Here is a 21,118-nt window from a genome sequence, read left to right on the forward strand (position 1 = left end):
CAGCAAATTTCAAAGGACTTATTCTGTGTTCTTATGATTAACATATGGATAGAAGCATTGTCAAGAACATAATCATTTCTGCGGTGGTTGAGTTTAACTTTACATAAATATGATAAGCAAGTCACAAGCCAGGGAGGACAAATCTGATTGTCTTCAAACTTCTCTTATAGCATCATTTCATGCCAGAAAATGGTCAATGTCCAGTTCACTCCAGTCACAACAGAGAGATCCTCTGTTCTAAATAAGATTATGATAGCTGCTGAAACAAATTAGCCCTAAAATTTTAGTGGCTTAACATAATGGAAATTTATTTCTTGCTCACTTAACATCCAGTTTAAGGAGGGCTCGGATCCAAATAGTTATTCAGGGATCCAGGCTGATAGACTCTTCAACAGCATGGCTTTTAATATTGCCTTGAGCATCAATCTTCAGCTGACAGTCAGGGGAAGAGGGGCAGGTTTTTTGGGACGGTTCTGGAAGTGGACATGGAGTGGCAGAGAGTTTATGTTCGCTTCACTGACGTCTGAAAGGACCTTCTTCCACCATTAATCATGGTTACCTCTAAGAGAAAACTAGGATTAGGTGGATATAGTGAGTTGTATAACTGAATTGTTTTAACTTTCATGAAGTAAAAATATTAGTTATATAGTGAAAGGAAATAAGTAAAAAAAGCAGGGGCATCAGTAAACATTTACTTGACAAAAGTTTTTATTTTATTTGAAAGAGAATGCTATATCTTATAAACCACGAACGGCAGGCAAAGGACTATATCCTTCCTCCTCCAATGAATACTCACCAAAACACTTGAAGTACAATTAGAGACTGGTTACCACCTCTGAGCTTTTCAGGCCTTGTGTTTTGCCTTCTCCCTTCAAATAAGAAACTAAATATACTACTGGCTGTCAGGAGAACTGGTTCTAGTCTTCGTTCTGCCAATATGAGACATCAACAATGAAGTCCCTCAACCTCTCAGAGACTCACTTTCCTCATCTCATCTTACTAAAACTTATCTCCCCTTCTCAACCCTTGCAATGCGGAGAGAATCCCAGGTTATAATTATGCTTTGCTCTATTGAGAACACAAATTGTGATTTTATTTACACTTGAAATGTACAATTAAGCATGCCATTCTAAGTATCATCTGTGAGAAAACCAAGGCAATATTATCTTCAGCGGTACAACCGGAGATCAGTAAACTATTACTGAAACTACAATAGACACTCCAGCCTGAAAGAAGTTCAATCTAGCATCCCTGTCACACTTGCTCCTTCTTCTCTATTCGTTATTTCTATTAATGACAGCATCATCCTCCCCATCGCCAGGTATCAAAATGTCACTGACATCTTCTCCTCCTTCCTCTTCTTTGTGCCCCACATCTAATCAACAGTAAAGCACTACTGAGTCTACAGTCTATCACTTTAGATGCATCCTCCATTTCCATGCTCTCTGTATTTTCTTGAGGTCAAGCTTTCTATTATACCCACCATATCAAGTTAATCTTCCTGAAGCCCAGCTCTAATCAAGTAAACCCTCTGCTCCCAAACCTTCAGTTGTTCCCTAGTGCTAATAGAATCCAGTCCAAACTCCTTAGCTTCTTGGCCCTTGTGGTCCTCCATGCCTGGTTTCCTCCCCACCCTCTCCTCTGTGTTCTCTAGTCTGGCAAAAATGAGCAATTCTTTCACATCCCACACTGATTTTTCTTTGTATCATTAATCATACAGTTCCTTTTCCTTACATTCCCTTCCTTCCCATCTCTGCACATTCTTCAAGGATGAGCTCAAATGCTTTCTTTTCCATAGAACATTCTCTGACTAAATCTCTAACCCCTGATTGAATATAATCTCCCTATCCTTGAAACTAATGTAACACCTTATCTAGAAATTTCTAAAGATGTGAAATACTTTCTAATCTATAGGAAGGAAAGAAGGGAGGGAGGGAGGGAGGGAGTCAGGATGAAAGGAAGGAGAGATGGAGGGAGGAAAAAAACAAAAGAAGTCAGTCTTTAGCCATAGGACCTTGCATTCTACTTAAAAATTAACTTTAAACTCACACATAAGAAATTTAGTATAAGAAACAATATATAATGAGGTTCTAAGGTATTTACGAAAAGTATCTTACTCTCGTGAAGGACTCTGACAGTGTGCAGAGTGGTGTAAAGGCTTAATACATTAAATGTAAAGGGGTTAGAAAAGAGAGAAATGGCTATAAGAAATAGTCATGAGGAAGGCTCAGGACACAATTCTTGAGGAGTAAGTGGATTTGACTGGGTAATCAGGAGGGGAGAAAAGGGAAAGTTATTTCTCTTCATACTAAGGATAACTGAGTTCTGAGGTATGCCTTTGGCATCAGTATGGATGATGTCAAACAGGAACAGAACTTTTATTGGGGAGGACCTGTTTTGGTGATTGTAAAAATATAATATTTGAAATTTTAAAATAACTCTGCTAGCATTTTTATGGTGCCATTGTGGTTATCAGGGATCAGTAAGTTATGGCCTGTGGGCCAAATCCAGCCTTACACCTGTTTATGAACAGACCTCGAGCTAAGAATGTTTTGTATACTTTTAACTGATTTGTGATAGAGATTCTGTCTGGCCTGCAAAACCTAAAATATTAAATATCTGACCCTTCACAGAAAAAGTTTGCTGATCCTTAATTTATATGATAAAAATCATAAAATATTTTCACATTGTTATTTCTATACAATAACTTCTTTATGGCCTTATATGACCTAAATGATAATTTTATAAAATTTTTTGGAGCCAATTAGATATTTTGCAGGAAGATATTATTGTAATATTATAAATGCACATGTACTATCCTTTTTTCTATGTATTCTTATTTGGTAGCGTTTAATAGTAAAGTTGGGTATACTTACATAGTATCAGTTATGGAGAAAAACAATATGTAGAAGATTATTATTCCTTCTTTTTGTTGCTCTGAAGATATCCTTTCTTCCTCCTCATAGAATCTTTTCAATAATGAAAGTTCTATAAAGGCTATTTTAATGGAAACATATAGCTAAACTCTTGTGAGAATGAAATTAACATTAACATTCATTATCCTTTTCTTAGTAAATACATCTTTGTTTACAATTTACTTTTATTAATACATTCGCAGAAAAATAGATTAAAGTGATTTAAAATTATATCTTAATACTTATTGCCAAACTAATTTTCCAAAATTGTATTCCGATTAATAGCTACCTTTACTTCATAATTATGCTTTCTTATAATATGTGTTAAATTATTATAATAATTGCTAGCATTACTAAATTATTATAAAATAGATAAGGCTAATTGTGGTTTGTGTATAAATTTTGAAACTCATGTGCAACTTTATTGTTAATGTCTAAAACACTCTTTCCAAGAAAAGAAACTTTGTCTCAAAAAGGTCTATAAGCATTTTGGCAGCAGTTACTAGGTAAAAGAATTCAAACAGGAAATATTGAGTTTTTCACTATATTTTGGAGTCAAGTAGAATAGAAATCATTCCTTGGGTCCATCCAGCATACCTGTAACAATTCATAGCAGAAAGTCCCATAAAGGATGTGTATGTATTTTTCTCTTATTAAAAAATTGCCATTTCACATATTTTGCTAAGTTGTAAAATTTTCTCTCCTGGTTTTAAAGTTCTTTTCACTCTCTCTCTTCACATTAGCACATGAACTTGAGAATTATTTCTATTGTTTGCGCTTTATGTTTATTGATTTTTCTAGAAGTAACACAAATTTTATGCTAACAGTGTTTTATTGAGGTAGAATTAGCATCCAGTAATAAAAGGCACAGATCTTAAGAATACAGCTCAATATATTAGGCAAATGTATACCCCTGTGTAACCATCACTGAGATCAAGATGTAGAGCATTCCTGTCACCCTGGGAAGTTTCTCTTTCAGATCAACCTCTGACTCCACCAAAGGTAACTCTTATGCTGATTTTTATCAGCACAGTTTGGTTATGCCTATTCTTGATTTTCATCTGAATGGAATCTTACAGCATGAATTCTTGAATCTGGCTTCTTGCACTAAACAGAATGGTTTTGTGATTCATCCATGTTGTTGCGTTAACAGTAGTTTGTCCCTTTCTATGGCGGAGTAGTTTTCTATCATATGAATATACCACACCTTCTTCATCCATTCTCCTACTGATAGACATTTGGGTTGTTTTTAGTTTTAGCTGTTGTAAAAAGGCTGTTACAAGCATTTTTGTACAAATCTTTTGGTGGATACATGCATTTCTTTCCTTTTCTAGGAGTAGAATTGCTGGGTGATGTGAAAGGTGTATGTCTAACTTTATTAGAAACTGCCAAACAGGTGGAAGGCTGTACCATTTGACATTCTCACTGGCAACATATGAGAGTCCTAATTGCTCCCCATCCTTCTCAATATGTTGTATTGTTAGATTTTTTATCTCTGGCAATTCTCGTGGGCATAGTATTTTTATATTTTTCAAGGTACAGTTCTGAAGAGTTCCAAGAAAAGTTCCACCTCCACTTCTAATGACCACCATTCTTTGTCCCTCTCCTGCTTCCTTGCCTTAAGACTACCACCTTCATTCTGTGTTCTGCCTAGTGATTTAAAGGAGATTGAAGGCCTTTTTACCCTGCATGAGGTTTATGGTGCTGTTAATGGTTGCAGTGACCTTATTTCAACTTGGAGGAACACCTTGGGAGAGCAGGACACAGAAATGCCATCTTACTTATACCCACAGCTGACTCCCTGGAGCAGACTTCACATGGAAGCCAGGGGTTGTTGGAACTCAGCTGGTACTAAAAAGTGATCTGAGGCAAGAATATTCCTGAAAAGGGTTTGGAGAGGGAGATTTCTGTTATGCCCAGAAAATAGGTTATTCTAAAAGAAAGGAAAAGATGGCAGAAAATGCCTTTGTCTTGTTCTTTATTGATGACATTATTATTTTTTAAAAATATGAACTTTATTGGTTGAATTCAACTTGCATTCTCTAAGAAGGAAATTTGACCACTAGAGAAGGATATTATTGTGCTCTAGTGATTTTTAAGAGTTTACTTATAGGAGTGGAATTTAACTTTGGAATTAAAACTACTATAGATTATTTTATTGAATTTTTCAAATCAGTGAATAAAATGAGTGTTGTCCAGATGCCATTTGCCTAATCTGCTTTTCATGGGAACAATGTTACTTTCTTATCTGCTCTTAGAAGGAGAGCAAGATGACATTTCTCATGTCCTGAAATGTACAAAGTAAGAAAAAATACCCTGGAACAGTTTTAACTGGATTAATGGCATTTTTAAATTTTTTCCTTTTTAAGCAAAAATATGATCTGGCATAATTATAGTGAGTAAGGTAATCTGGCCTGGAGAAAGCCTCATTACCCAAGGTAATCAAATAAAATAGATTGATATGTTCTATTCTGGCATGAAAAATATTTTAACCTTTTCCTGATTTATTGCACAAACTGCTGGCAGTTGAATTACAGGGATTATGAACACTACTGTGTTCTGGTAGCCATTAATAAGGTCAATATTTTAAATAGGCTTTATTAAATGAGGGATGGGATGTATGATCACTCTAAGTACATCAGTTTATCCTAACTCTAGCCAACTCTAAAACAGAAAAAGTTAGAAAATGAATATGCATCATATTTGTCAGAATTTCTTGTGTTGCCATGCTGAGGGACAAACTTTTCTCCTTACTTATATAAATATACAAAAATCCTATTCTTTCAGTAGTGAACTTCTTGCCAACTTCCCAACCCGCATTAGGTCATGCTTCACTCCAAAATAAAGGACTATGTTAGAAATGTTTGTGAGACTTCTTCATGTTATCTAGGCAAATAAGTTTCTTAGGCATTTTTATTTCATCAACCTCACTGCCTCTATATAATGTTAATTTAGCTAAAGTGACACTGCTAGAGTGAGAATAGTTTTGTACTCATCTGCAGCTCTGGTTATAAAAATAATAGACCTGATGTGCTCATTCAGCATAATTGTGTCTGGACCGTGTCTCCAGAGTGGCTTTCTTACACTGTTAATATTCCGTGCAGTATAGACGTACTAATCAGAGGTTATTGTCTCAATCATTACTGCTGGGCTTTTAGGCATTCTGTGTTTCTCTTTCAATGCCTAGATATTTGCATTAGCCTGTCAAGCACATTACAAAATTGGTTTAAATTTCATTTATCTCAGTGTGTTTTTGGTCTAGAACCCCGTGTAGTTCCAACATTCACATAACTTCTACAGCACACCTGGGAGGTCTTTAGGATCTTATTAGAATTTGTGGATTTTATTTAAAAAAAAAAAGGAAAGGCTGTCTTCTGCGTTCTCCTGTGTAGAATTCCATTATGACTATGGGACTTCAGAATCTTCGTGTGTATGGTATTTATATATAGATGTATGTCAGCCTGGACAGAGATATCAGAATATTCCCTTTAATATTAGGACAATCACATTATGCCACCTTGCAAATGAACATTAGTAGGCTATGACTCACCTCTTTCCTTTATCTCTCTTTAGAAGCGGTCCTTCTTAAGTAGTTTTTATTATTTTTTTCCATGTAAGAGAAAAGAAATAGTTTAAAATAAAAAGACTGGCTGTGACAACCAGAATGGAATCTTTCCGTGTTCCTAGGATGGCAAGACCTTGCCTACAGTTGTGAGGCAATAGCTAACTCATAATGTCTTATGATTTCAGGTCATAGTGAAGTTTGGCTTGAGTGTCAGTTGCAGCCCAATGCATGTAAAGAATAATCTTCCAACTTCTCTGCTACTGTTAGTAACCCAGATAAGGTGACTGCCTTTCAAGGTTGGTTCTGGGAACACTGTGCCAAAACACCGAGGGAAATTACTGTGACTAGCATCTTATTCATTTATTCTCCATTCCTGAAACCACGAAAAAGGACTTTAATTTGTATCCAGCCTGATTTACTAGCTTACTAGAGGTTGCCTACTAGGCACAAGTAGTTTCTGCCTCAGTGCTTCCCTATGCTAACCAGGTTGTGATCTGACCCAGAAGGACCCGTAGCATATTTAGTGCACGAAGTTTCTAAGGAAATCAGGTTGGCTCACCAGGATACACAAATCTGAACCGAGGTGTCATGCCTTAGGCTCACCAGTGACCTTTATGGGTCAGATCCTTTGTGACTGAATTGTCCCATCACATGCACTTTGGCCTTACTAAGTTACAGAGTCAGCAAATGACTTTTGAATCACCAGAACTATTTTAATTTGCCTGAGACTGTCTTCTTCCCTCTGTCTTCTAAAGTAGAGATTGGCAAACTTTTTTAAAAAGTAGTAAATAGTAAGAATTTTGGACTTTCAGGCCATATAGTTTCTCTACTCAACTCTGTCATTGTAGTGCAAAAGTAATCATAGACAATAGTAGACAAATGACCATGGCTGTTTTCTAATAAAACCTTATTTAAAAGAAGGAGGAGGAGGAGGTATAGATGGAGGAGGAGGAGAAGAAGATGAGGAGGAGGAGGAGAGGGAGGAGGAGGAGAAGAGGCTGAGTGGGAGGGGGAGGAGGAGGAGGAGAGGGAGGAGAAGAAAGTGGTCAGATCTGGCACACTGGCCATAGCTTCCTGACTCCCGTTTTAAACTTTATTGGGAAGAAGTTTAGAGAACTCTCTTCCGAAGCCTTTTCCAGCCTCACAGTCACGTTTTGGTGGAAGAGGTTTGTAGCACATAGTGGAATTCAACATTTAGAGCGTCTCGTATCTAACATTTAGCTGTGTCTTGGTAGGCTTTAATATGAGTGTTATTTGTAAGCTCAGCATTCAAGAAGTTGTAGTTGTGTTTCCCCTTAGGTATTTGGCCAGCAGAACACACCATCACCAGGTCAGTCTTTTGCCTTAGTTATAGCCCAATGAGCCACACAACAGGTAAAGTAACCTGGTTGGAGGAAGGGCTTAACATACTTTCCCAGTATTTCTTAAAGCAAGAACACTATCCTTTATTAAGATAACTAAACGAAATAATATTCAAAAATGTATTTTAAAGGGCATCTTTTTTAAAAGTCTATACATATGGAAAGGTCTTGTAAAGAAATGAACACTCCAGTACATCTTGGCAACTTTCCTACTAATCCCTTAACAATTGTAATTCACCGTTTAACCATACACTAGGTTTAGCCATAGATTTGCCTGCAGTATTTCTTTTTTAAACCTGAACTGTTGTCTGAGAGAGAGGCTTTTCCCAGGAGACCGCAAGCATATCATGTTTTTTCATAATCAGTAGCCCTTCTGGAAGTTTCTCCCCTACCTCTGGCTGCTGTGGTTTTTGTGTACTTTCGCTAGACTCATACACAACCATCAAAGAATAGTCTGCTGAAGATGACTTGAGGAATGAATGGGAAGAATAAAACAGGCAGGGTTGCCAGCAAGGGCAATGCTAGAAAGCAGCTGGTGGTGGTGAGTTCACTTTGAGCAACAGTGTCCAGAAGTCACAGTAGGCAGTACTGAAACTACGTTACTTTCAGGGCTGAAAATCAAACAGGGACCTGAGAAGCCGAGGCGTGGGACACAGTTGTGAGTACAACTTGAGTACTTTTCATAGTCCTTTGCCCTTCTTTCTCGGCCATTCCTATAAGTATTAATCTAAGTCCTGTGTTGTCTTAAAGGTGCCCCTTGTCTCCTAGCAGAGTTGGTCTTGGTTTGGCTTTCTAGCTTTCTTATCAATTGGGGCACATCTATAATTCCTTCCGACTCATTTATTTGTGTAAAAAAACACAAAGGCATAATTTTTTCCTAACCAAATGACTAGAACTTTTATTCCTTATTTTCTTTCAGAAGATCTCACTGTTGCATGCTCTTATCAAACGCTTGTCCTGCATTTGCAATTATTCGTTCTAGAAGCTGAGGTTACCCCTAGCAACCAGCAGTTTGTCTAAACTGCTTTGGTTTCAGAGTTCTCTTAAAGGAGAGTTCTCAGAATCAATTTCTAAAGGGCTTTTATACCCCACACAGCAAAACATATATAAACAACAGTTCAAACTTTAAAAGCTTAACAAGGCCTTTCAACAAAAGTTTAAACTGCTTACATAACATGAGCTTTCTTGAGCTTAGACTGAATTTCCATTACTACTTAAAACAGGAGTGTAATTTGCTTTTTATTGATTTCTATAGTTTCATTTAATAAAGCTCATCCAATGAGATGCACCACCCCATGAAATCAGAGTCCATGTCCTGGGAAATACTTGTAAATGTGTTTCAGGAAACTCCAGGTATTAACTGACAGTTGGGAGAGTGTATGGCGTGCATCCTTCCCTCGTCACTGGAATAACTGGATGGTGTTTTCCCTGCTCCAAAGCTCTGGGAAGTACTTTATTATGCCCCTCAAAGCCAAATGGGAAGCAACCAAACTGTTTTGTCATTTGAATTAGGAAAGGTCAAAGGGAAGAGAATGTAATAGTTGACAGAGGAAAGAGTGCTCTGTGAAAATTGTCCATTTTTTCCATGTAAGGGAAACTGATTTGTTTTTTTAATAGATCTGAGAATCCAGTACTAAAGATTTTGTTTGGATAGACTTATAAAGAGAAAAGAAACCATCAAGAATTTGGAAAGACCTCATTTCCCAAACAAATATGTAACAAGTTCTTAGTATTTACAAGATGTCATTGTAATCTCTTTCATCTATATGATCGTTTTATAAATAAGAGTACTCTTTTACAGACATAGAAAATAAAAGTACTCTTTCATAGAAATTGATAATAGTAATGACCGTGGTAGTTGCCAGGCCATGTACTGTTTTCCTTATTTCATACATGAAAAACAGAGGCTCAGAGAGGTAAAGAATATACCCAAGTTTACACAGCACCATGAGGTACAGAGCCTGAACTTGAACCTAATTTTCTATCTCTAGACTTCAGCCATAATGACTTCTATGAATAGGTACTTCTCTGCCACTCATCTTAAATATAGGATTTATATATATATATATATATATATATCTCCACTTGTCACAGTCTGAAGTACATACACACCAATATACTCAGGCATGCTGGATACAGTAACACACGAATGGATGAATGGAGAAGTCACTTCAAAGTGCTTAGTTTAAAACATAGATAGCACAGAATCATATTCTACAGCATTTATGGAGAATAAGGCCAAGGGGTATTGTATAATCATGCAGACATCACCTGTCACCAATAATTCTCAGTGTTTTATATTTGCACTTTCTCTGGAGAGTATAAAAATAAATGTTTATTTGTTCAGGATGTTAGCTCTAAATCCTGATACAATGACTGAAAAAACAAACATTTTAATCTTCACTATAACTTTCTCTTACTTTGGGCATTTTTTAAGTAAAGTTGCTAGCTGGACAATAGATAAAATCAAAAAACATCCAAAAAGAACTTTTAGTGATAAGAAGCTCTTTCTCACATGAATAAATGTTAAGATCATTCCACTATTTAAAGGTTATCTTCAGATCAGAGGCTCCCAGGATACCACATTAGGACATCTCCCACTGCTTCTACTCTTAAAAGAAAAGAAAAAGGAGAAAAACCTCTCACCATTGCAAGATGGAAATAGAATATGTATTTATCTGTTTACATCTTTTCTACACGTGTAAAGCTTAGACACCTAGGAAAATATATCAGGACCCCCCACAAATTGAGTCCTGCTTTCTTCTTCCAACGTAACTGGGCCTGATACGCCAAGGACAGGGATCCACCAGGAGGGAGCCTGCTTGTGCTGTTTTTAAAGATTTCCAAGGACAGAGATTTCACTTATGTCAATATATTTTTAACATTATCAGACAATAAGCATATCCCAGACCATGTCCACTTAGCAATGTCTTAATTTAAAGATGCAATTTAGAATACTGGAGGAATAATTATAAAAGAAGGTAGCTGTGAGGGTACCTTAATCTTACCTGCCTTGGGAGTTTCTGTGTGAAGGCACTAAGGAAGGATAGGGGAATTGCGGGAGAAGGTGATGGATTGTGAATTGTAAAAGAGAAATTTAAACATTATTTGCAAACTGAACTCAGAGAACAAATGATTTAACACTTGTCCTGGTTTTTTGTGTTTGCTTTTAAGAAATTGAACTCTATTCTTTCCTTGGTCAGGAGATCAAATAATTTATAAACTTTAACACATTCTTTTCTTCAAAATTAAGAGCCCAGTTTGTTAGTTACTTTAACTGGCAAACTGCTTTCTGAATGTGTTAGAAAATCGTACCTGCCACAGTGGGTTGGTGCCTGCTCTTCTTCAGTGAGAAGTGGCTGTGATCAAGAGCTGCCGCTCTCGGGTAGTTCAGAATGACAAAGTCTAATACAATAGAAAAGGAAAGGAAAATGAAAATAAAAGACAAATTCAAAAGTGAAACAAACAGTTGGAGTCTATGGCTTCACTAAGCCTACTGGCTTCCACAAGAGCTTGGCAGAAAGGTTTTGACCACCCATGTGATTTTTATCTTATCTTTTAGGCAGTTATCTTAATATGGCACACTGTAGTGATGGCTTCCATTGAAAAGCTCTATTTAAATATGTTTTTCTGAATCACCAAGACAAGAATGGAGCAAATAAAGATGGAAAAAATATTCACTTGTACACAAAGCTTCTACCTTCAGTTCTCTAAAACTGTAGTTAATGCTTAATTACGCTGACATACCTATTGTACAAAAATATTGAGAATGCAAATATAATTTCCCAACTAATTATTTCATTATATGGAAGTGACACATGCAAAGTAAAAAATTAACATCATCTTCGTAAGAGCCAGCAATTGTGGACTTTCGTACTGAAATTTTCAAGTGGAATGAAGTGCACTTTTCTTGTGACTACTCTGATTAAGTGGAAAATGCCTTCTATATTTATGTGTATAGTAGCACCTTCTTTTAGCAGATATTTACCATTAAAGTAGGAGAGTGAGATTTATGTGAGTAAATTATTACTGACAGAGAAACCCAAGGGATGATAAGGGGTATGGCTGCCAGGAGCTGCAACAGTCCAGACTCTACCTCTTTTCTTAACATGGATCAAGGAGTTGATGTGTGAATAGTGGTGGAAAAAACTTCCTTTTATTTTTAAAAAACACAACCATTCACACCTCTTTAGCTAGAACAACAGAATGTCAAATAATGTATTCTCAAATTTAAACTGGAAAATAATGGTGGAGGCTGAGGGAGGGGAGAGGGAGTAACTTCATGAGATTGACTGGAAGAGATTCAATTCTCTATTTCTTTGATTTAAGGATTATCAATTGTAAGGAGTGCCGTTAGGGTTAATAAAGCTTTTCAGGAAAATAAAACTACATTAAATAAATAGTTTTTTAAAATTGACAATAGCATAAAATAACTCACACTTTTGTAGTTAGAATAAAAGTCTATCTGAGTCTAAAGATGGTACTGAATACCTTTTGGTCATTCGCAGTGAGGCCTCAGTGTCACAGTGAGAGGCCACTTTGTGTAACCTGTGCTCCCTGTTTTGACAGGGGCTAAAGATGCATATTTAGGGTTGACAGTGTTATTATGTGGCATATTGAATACAGACTTTTCTCTATATTTCCAATTTGGCTAAGTTTTTTTTTTTTTCATTTTAATATTTGTAAAAGCCATACAGCTTCTCCTGAAAGTCTAAGGAAGCTTTTGATAGGTTGTTCAGTACCTGAGTGGAGGCCTCCATGCTGCATGTTTGGTTACGCCAGCCTTTGCTAACCTTGAACACTTGGGATCTGATCTGAAGATCTGGTGACTTCTTCTGCCTTTAATTGTTCTACCTCACATGTGAAAATCAATCTTCTGTGTACATCAAAACTTTATGAAGAATTTTAATCAATAATTAAAACTCAAGTTAAAATTCAGTGATCTGTGTTGATACTAACGCAAATAACTTAACTGATGTAAATGTATAAAATGAATTACCAGAGACCCTTTCTGTGTGATGAAGTTTGCACATAGACAAGCAATGACAACTAACAGTACAATTTTTTTGTTGCCTGGTATTTGGCAAGTATCTTATAGAATGTATCAACAGAAAGATGCATTCCAATTTCCAAAATGCTAAAATGGGAGAAAAATGTGATTTTTATAATCAAGGAAATTTGCTATGTATCTCATTAATTTTATAGTGGCAGAAATAGGAGATACAAAAAAAATCAAAAAAGCTGTATTTTAGTAGCTTATTGGTTCCTGATTTACCTGAGATAGTCCAGTTTCCACTCATTGTCCTGTTGTAATTATTAATCTTTCACTCTTAAAGGTGTCCTGGCTTGGGTGATAATTTATATGGCTATTTTGCTAAATATATGAGGTAGTAATATGTTTTTTAATAATGAATAAAGTAACAAGATCTTGCAGTATTATCTAATTATTACTGTAATTTCAAGTAGTGATAAACATAAAGATGATTTTGAAATTTCTACAAGTCTAACGTGATATGAAAATACCTGTGATTTATATTGGCAATAAAGTGACAGGTTCTGCTAATACTACTGTGGTTTGTTACTTACATTCATAATTGAAAGAGATGTTAAGGAAAATAAAAGATCTAGTTTTTTTCCCATTCAAGTTCTCAGACCACCTCCAAGTCTATGAACCCCTAAGGGATGCCAGAATAGTAACTCCTGCCACAGAATAAACCTGCAAAATAAGTATTATTATGCCATCTTACAAATGAGTAAACTGAGGCACAGAGTAATTAAATAACTTGCTTAAAATTTTTCACCTAATGGCCAAGAAGTGTGTCAAATGACATTAGTATCTGTACATCACCTCCTCTAGCTCCCCAGTGGCAAGCACCATTGAAGTGGGAATTGTAGTATCCACCCCACTCTGAGCCGGACAACCCCCTCACACTGTTATCCTGATCACCTGCACTTGCTCGAACACCAATGAGTCCCTGACGAAGACTGCAGGTAGCCAAACAGACGTTTTGGGAGAGGTCTTTGTGCCTGATTAACTGCTTTTATTCGACTTGCCTCGAGCATTTCTGGTGTTTAGTCCCCTAAGTGCTTCTCAGGTGGCTTCCCAGAAGGAGCATTATTTCCAACATATTTGATGCTATTTTCTGCCATAGCTATTTTCCTCTTCTACCTTTAGGTGATTACTGCTGCCGCTTATGACTATTCTCAGATGAGGGAAATTGTTTTTCTACACCTCCCTTAGCTCAATACAGGTACCCATTTGGATTTTTTTCTGTAATCACTATAATTCCTTAGCCTCCTTTTATCTAAACTATACCTATTAAATTATCTTAACTCTTCTCAAAGCTAAATTGCCTCATCTGTTTATTATTTTCCTTCATTTTGTCTGAATACTTTAAAACTCACAAAGTATGTGAAGCAATTGTTAAAGCTCTAAGTAGTCCCAAGTTGCATTTATTAGTTTCTGTGATTGAGTCTTACTGATTACACTGTGTATTATTGGTCTCATGTTGTACTAACTTTAGCATGTTTAAAAATTTCTATTTAAATGCCCACTTGGCAGTTTAGTTATTATTGCTCATCCCCTTCTTTTCCTATGAATGATGGTCATTTTATTTTGGCAAGTCTTTCATGTTGAGGGTTCTCATCTTTGATGTGAACTGATGATGACATAGGGTCTGCTAAGGATGTATTCAACCCTGTTTTCACCTGAAAAGGAGATGACTTTTGCTGCCCAGACTCCAGAATAAGAGTGTCTTATTATTCCATTATTAAAGGAACCTTAGAGCTTTCAGTTTTAGAGGTTTCACTTCAGTTTAGATCACTGAAGGCTATTTTTTAAATTGCATCACTCTCTATAGCCTTCTGGAAGTATTTATTTTTAGCATTTATGATGCAGGTTGTAAAAACTTTCATATTCTTGAGAACTTCATAACTTTCATATTCTTGAGAACTTCATAAAATATACACTAGATTCAGCTTACAACTTTATTTGTTGAACCTTATGCTTTCTTGAGAAGATTAACAAAACAGGACAGATTCTGAAAAACTGATGTTGTCTTATCACCAACACCAGCAACCCATCATCATCATCAGCGTTATCTTCACCACCACCACCATCATCCAAAATAGCATCTAGTTATGTGCTTGTAGGTTTACATGGACCCATAGACACACATATGTGTTTAAACACATAGATACATATGTTAATTCATTCATTCAGCACATGTTTATTGAGAGCCTTCTAAGTTCCAGGCACTCTTTTAAACTCTGTCCTCATCTTGCTTCCATTCTAGTGCATCGAGACTGATAACACATCAGATAAATAAGTAAAATAGTATGTTAGATGGAGAACGCAGGCAGGGAGAAAAATAAGACAGGGAACAGAGAGGATATGTGAGGAGGGAGTGGTTTAAATTTTTATTGGGGGGGGCAAGGAAGACTTCACTGAGGTGGTAATGTTTGAATAAAGATCAGAAGAAAAGAAGAAAGCAAGCTATATGGCTATCTGGAATAGATCATTCTCGGTAAGGTGAAGAGCTGTTGCAAAGATGCTGAATGGAGAGTGTACTTGACATTCAGAAAATAACAAGAAAGCCAATGTGCTTGAAGTGGGGCAGTGAAGGGCAAGTAGTAGGACATGAGGTCATCAGTGTTAAGGAGCCTAGATCATGTCAGGCCTCATGGCCATTTTCTCTGAGTGAGATTGGGACTATTGGAGGCTTTTGAGCAGAAGACTAACATCATCTGAATTAACATGTAAAATGATCACACTCAGATCTGGTTTGAGAATAGACTGAAGGCAAACTAGAACTGAACAGGCAATAATCCAGGTGAGAGATGATAGCTTGGACCAGGATTATGGTAGTTGAAGGGGTGAGAAAATGTCAGACTGCAGATATATTTTAAGGAGAGAGCCAAGAGGATCTGATGGCAGATTGTATGTAGAGTGTGATAGAAAGGAGTCAAGTGTGACCCCACAATTTGGGGCCTGAGTAACTATAACTGGAGGACTTGAGACGAGGGGGTGAGGTGGAGATCAGGAGCTCAGTTTTGGACATGTTAAATTTGAGACATCAGAGACCAATGTGGAGAGGTCAAGTACACAGCTTGGTAAAAGAGTCTGGAATTCAGAGGAGAAGTCTAAAAATAGACAGGAGCATGGAGTTTTCCCCATAGACATGCTTCATCTGTAACAATAATGCTTTTCCTACTCTTTTAACACTTCTGCCTTCTGTCCAATGGAAGCTCAGCTTCTATGCTCTCAACACTGAGATTACTGTTTTTGCTCTTCAGGGGATATAGTGCCCTTAGAGGCCCTATCTCTTCATCATGAAGATCCTCTAGTCCCCAGAGTCATCATTCTTCGTAGGCTTCCTCCATCCCATCTTCATGAACTTCATTGGGAGTCATTGTCTCTGAGCTGTTCTCTCCCTACTCCTGATGTCTCTATCTCTCCCCTCCTTCCCCCTTGGCATTGTAGCTCTCAGCCCCTAAAAGCCATTGGATGCACCACTGTGCCATTCAACAAGTCAGTTGATTTTGTTGGATAGGGATGGTTTCATGACTAATTTGTTCAACCTTCCTTTGAGTTCAATTCAATATTCTATAGGTGACTTGAGGCTTCTTTAATCATAAAACCAAATAACTAGTAACTCCTTCCCCCAGATTCTTCCTGCTCAAGATAATTTCTTCCATTCTTTTGGTGAGAAATTCTGGGAATTCAACTGAGCAAGTACTTAGGCATTTCAGCAGATACTAAGGTGCTTTCTGAGAATGGCCTTGGCCCTACTTATAGATATGGTTCTGAACCCACCTCAGCAGAAGAGGGACGATCTAGTGCATGAGCAAGATTACAAATCAGACTCTTTAAGTTTTTAAATGATAAAATTCCAACCTTCCCACATATCCAAGTTATATATAAACACATGAATCTCCTTTGAAGCAATAATATAGAATGTTCACTCATTCAGTGAATATTTATTGAGCACCTGTTATATCTTTTTGGTGCTGTTTGAGGCACCCTATCATTAGGGAGTTCCCTGTTATTAGGGAGCCTACATGCTTCCAAATAGGACATACTTATACTAAAAAAAAATACCTAAAATTAAAATTTAACTGAGCATCCTGCATTTTATCTGGTCACTGAGGCCGCAGTCATTTGGCAGCATGGCTGGGCTGGACTGTCAAAGATGGCTGCCCTTATATGTATGTCAGCTAGGCTGCTCTCCCCATGTGGAACCTCAGCCCCAAGGAGGCTAGCCCAGGCTTCTTTACATATCAGTCTTAGAGCAGCAAAAGGTGAAGGTGGCAGCTGTAAGGTGGCAGGCTTCTTGTGGCCTCTGCTCTGAAGTCGCATGTGGTCTTGGTCAAAGAAAGTCAAAGGGCCAACTCAGATTCAGAGAGTGGGGAAAGAGATCGCACCTCTTAATGAAAGGAGTGGCAAATTCACATTGCAAAAGGGCATACATAGAGGGAAAGGAGGGATTTATAGCCATTAAATAATCTATCACAAGTAGGAAACACAAAAGAGTCCCTGTTGTCGGAGACTAAACATTCTCCCGGGAAGAGAGAGACAATAAAGATAAAACTTATTGTTGATATAAAGGAGAAAAATAAGGAAAATAAGGGGGTTAGGGAGTGCTATGAGGAGTGTTGGTGGAGGTCTTTTTTAATACCAGGTGGTCAGGACAACTTCCCTAAGAAGAAGACATTACAGCAGAGCCCTGAAGGAAGTGAGAGATATCCTGAGAAAGAGGGTAACAGTCAGGGGAAGTAACAAGTACAAAAGCTCCAGGACTGAGGCATTATTGAGGAACCGAAGATGGTTGAAACAGCGAAAGTGAGGTGGAGATTAGCAGAAGATGAAGTCAGAGAAGTTATGGGAGGTCAGGCTCTAGGACTTTTCAGGCAAACGTAAGGACTTTGCCTTTTAGCCTGAGTGAGATGGAAGTGACGTGGAGGGTTCGAGAAGAGGAGTAGCATCATTTAACTTAGATTTTTTAATGGGATTACTCTGGCTTCTGTGTGGAGAATAGGCTGAAGGATGGCAAAGTGTTGAAACAGGGAGATAGTTAGGAAGCCAATGCAATACTCCAGGAGAGGAATGATAGTGGCTTGGACTGGATGAGAACATTGGAGCTGGTGAGTTGTTGGAGAATATGCCCATTTTGAAAATAGAGCCAACAGGATTTGTTGATAGATTGCATTTTGGGTGTAAAAGCAAGAGAGGAGTAAAGAATTTTTAGCTGTCAAAATGTTTACACTCAGCAACTAGAAGGATGGATTCACTGTTCACTGAGTTGGACCTTCCTTATAAGAGGGAGGCAAGAAGATCAAAGGAGGAAGAATGAAATGTGATGACAGGAGCAGGAGACAAGGCAATGTGATGAAGAGTCATGAGCCAAAGAATAGAGGAAGCTTCTAGAAATTAGAAAAGGCAAGGAAATAGATTCTCCCCTAGAGCCTCCGGAAGGAACCAGTCTTGCCAACACCTTGATCGTAGCCCAGTAAGACTCATTTCAGACTTCTGGCCTCCAGAACTGTAAAAGAATAAATCTGTATTGTTTAAGCCATTAAATTTGTGGTAATTTGTTACCTTAGCAATAGAAAGCTAATACATGATTAGACATTTAAGTGGAGTGGCTGAGTAGCTGTTAGGTATGAGTCTGTTGTTCAGGAGAGAAGCATGGAAATATGAATTGGAACTCATCGCTATATAGATTTATTTAAAGCCATAAGGCTGGATGAGAGCACCAACAGAGTGAGTGTGGACAGAGAAAAGAAGTGGGATTTAGACTGTTTTGACCATCCCAACATCAAGAGATCAGGGAGATGAGAAGAGTAACCAAGGAAAATGAGAAGGAGTATCCAGTGAGGCATGAGGAGAGCCGAGAGTTTGAGGTCCCAGAAGCCAAGGGAAGAAAGTGTTTGTAGGAGTAAGCAAGTGTCAAGTGCAGCTCCATCAGATATAAGCAATTTAATGCTCACTAGTGATCTCAATCTTGAATTTTTTGCTAACTCTTACAAAAATTCTAGGAGGGACAATTGATATTTGAAAGTGGGATACTCCTTGGAGCATGTTTATATTTCTTATTTTAGAGATTGGAACTTAAAAAGCTCTTGAAAAGCTATGTATCTGGACAACATTATTTGGAAGTATCATTCAGTCATTTATTCATTTGACAAGTATTATCAGATGCCTCTCGGCTAGGCCCTGGGGATACACTAATGACCTAACAAGATCCCTTTTCTCATGGGAGAACTTCCAATTGAGGGCCTCTGCTCAGGCCAAACATCACCTCCGCCCTCAAGCTCTCCCCAGCTTTTTCCAGTAGTTGCCCTCCCTTCTTTATACATATCTCTTTCATAGAACTCATCACATTTAATGTAACAGCCAGTTATTCTCTCTGCTGGTAAACTCTGCCCTCTCATAAGGAAGCAATCCTGTCTTAGTTATCTTTGTAAACAAATTCTTTTATAGGTAGCTTGGCAGTATGATCTATTATTTAAACCAGGAAACATTTGCAAGGGAAAGGAGGAATGGTTAGTAATCATACCAAGACAAAGGATGTCAACTGGGACTGACCAGGGCAAACGGATACACAGTCACCCTGTTCTTTGGTTTCTGTCTCAATAACTGTGGAATAAATACAGTGTGCTCCCTGAAGAAACACCTTTACTGAAATATGACTTATTATTTTGCTTTAATTGAGGATCAATATGCAGGAAATAGTGTTAGGAAAAGTGTTTTTGCCTTTTTTGTAAAACTGGTACTGGAGTCTGTTCATTATTTCATTCATTTTCCTCATATAAAGAGCCACATAATAATTCCTCTTAGAATTGAATGCTGGGAAAATTATTGCTTTTTTCAAGGTGCTGGTGGTATGCTTTCTTTTCCTAGATAATGGGGGCTCCATAATACATCAGTCTTCCCTCTCCCTTGGCAGCATGAGCTAGAGCTAAATTATATCCTCAAATTGCTGTTGGGTATCATGTCAAATTTTCCTGGCTGTGACTTTCTTTTTCCTCAAACATTTATCGAGCACCTACTATGTTCTGAGCTCTGTTATTTAAGCTGGAGATATGACAGAGAGCCACACTGATCTGATCCTTGCCTTCATGGCATTTCTTGGTTCTGAGAGTTTACATACTTTTTAAATACGATATTAGGATTATATTTTCTGATAGGAAGCCTTGAATTCTTTCAGGGGCAAGGTTGGTATTAAAAATACTAATTGAATAAAGTTCAACAGTGCAGCATAGTAGAGTGGGGCTTGGGGTGTTAGGCATGGAAGGCTGGGAAGAGGTGGGGCATGAAGTTGCTTGAGCAGACCAAGAGCCTTGAAGCTCATAAATGGGTATCCTTGTTTTTCATGAGGTTTCAGATCCACTATTGTGCTTTTAAGAGAGAAGAAGGAAAGGCTTACAAAAATAAAATTACTTCTAAAACTCTGTTTAGCATCTTTACTGAGATTAGTAAAGAGGGCTTGATCAAGTAAAACAGATTAGGATATTGTCATAATCCAAAAATACTGCAAGTGCTTATCTGTAGGCTATAGAGAAAAGAGAATTAATGATTAATTGTGTTTTAATATGATATCACCTAGGATTGAATGGATATTTTGGTTCTAGAATATAGAGTAGCCTATTTTTGCAGAAGAAGAGAGTAAATACTGTATTTTTAAAAGAAATAACCTGTCTACTTATAAAAGGATGAAGTCAGCTGTCTGTTATAACCTTAGAAAGGGACCTGAGGAAGCTGCTATAGTCTTCGCAGCCAAGATAAGGGGGTTAGAAGTCAACCAGAAAGCACTGTCTTGGCTGTAAAACACCACCATCAAAAACAAGAAACATGTTTTTATATTTATTTAGCATGTAACAGTGTCAAAGAAGGAAGGTCAACTGAAGGAAGGGTTTCTCGTAGAGGCAATTTCATTCTTACGTTTTGAGCCTGGGGACGGATGGGAGTGTAGTGGGTACAAGAGGAGAGACTGACAGGGAGATACCGTGAGAGGGAGGGGGTTGAGAGGGCTAGAGAATGAAAGAGGCAGAGAAGGCTGCTTTCACAAAGCCAGCTGGGTTGGAGACTTTTCTTCTACAACTGCATACTGAAATATATATGAAATAGTAACATGAAACGCTTGACCAATGTATTATACTGAAGGATCATAATTTCATTGTGGAGCTATTGAGTCTCCCTGATTCTAACTATTGATTATATTGCTTCAACATGCAGGAATAAAATTAAAAACTGAGATGACATTAACTTGCCATGT

The 21,118-nt window shown here is 37.5% G+C and overlaps 1 protein-coding gene and 1 long non-coding RNA gene across 7 annotated transcripts in view; one reads left to right on the top strand and one right to left on the bottom strand.

Annotated features, from left to right (window-relative positions):
- LOC139039915 (uncharacterized) overlaps positions 1 to 12,119 on the bottom strand; it is a 78,362-nt gene extending 66,243 nt beyond the window's left edge. For both annotated transcript variants that reach the window (XR_011493276.1, XR_011493277.1), the window contains exon 1: positions 11,157 to 12,119. This is a non-coding gene — a long non-coding RNA (uncharacterized lncRNA). The remainder of the gene's footprint in view (positions 1 to 11,156) is intronic.
- The window catches only part of CPQ (carboxypeptidase Q), a 460,617-nt gene that overhangs the window by 360,923 nt on the left and 78,576 nt on the right, over positions 1 to 21,118 (top strand). The gene's annotated exons all lie outside the window — the stretch shown is intronic.

Source organism: Equus asinus, chromosome 12 (genome assembly GCF_041296235.1).
Source record: "Equus asinus isolate D_3611 breed Donkey chromosome 12, EquAss-T2T_v2, whole genome shotgun sequence".
NCBI classification, from domain to species: domain Eukaryota; kingdom Metazoa; phylum Chordata; class Mammalia; order Perissodactyla; family Equidae; genus Equus; species Equus asinus.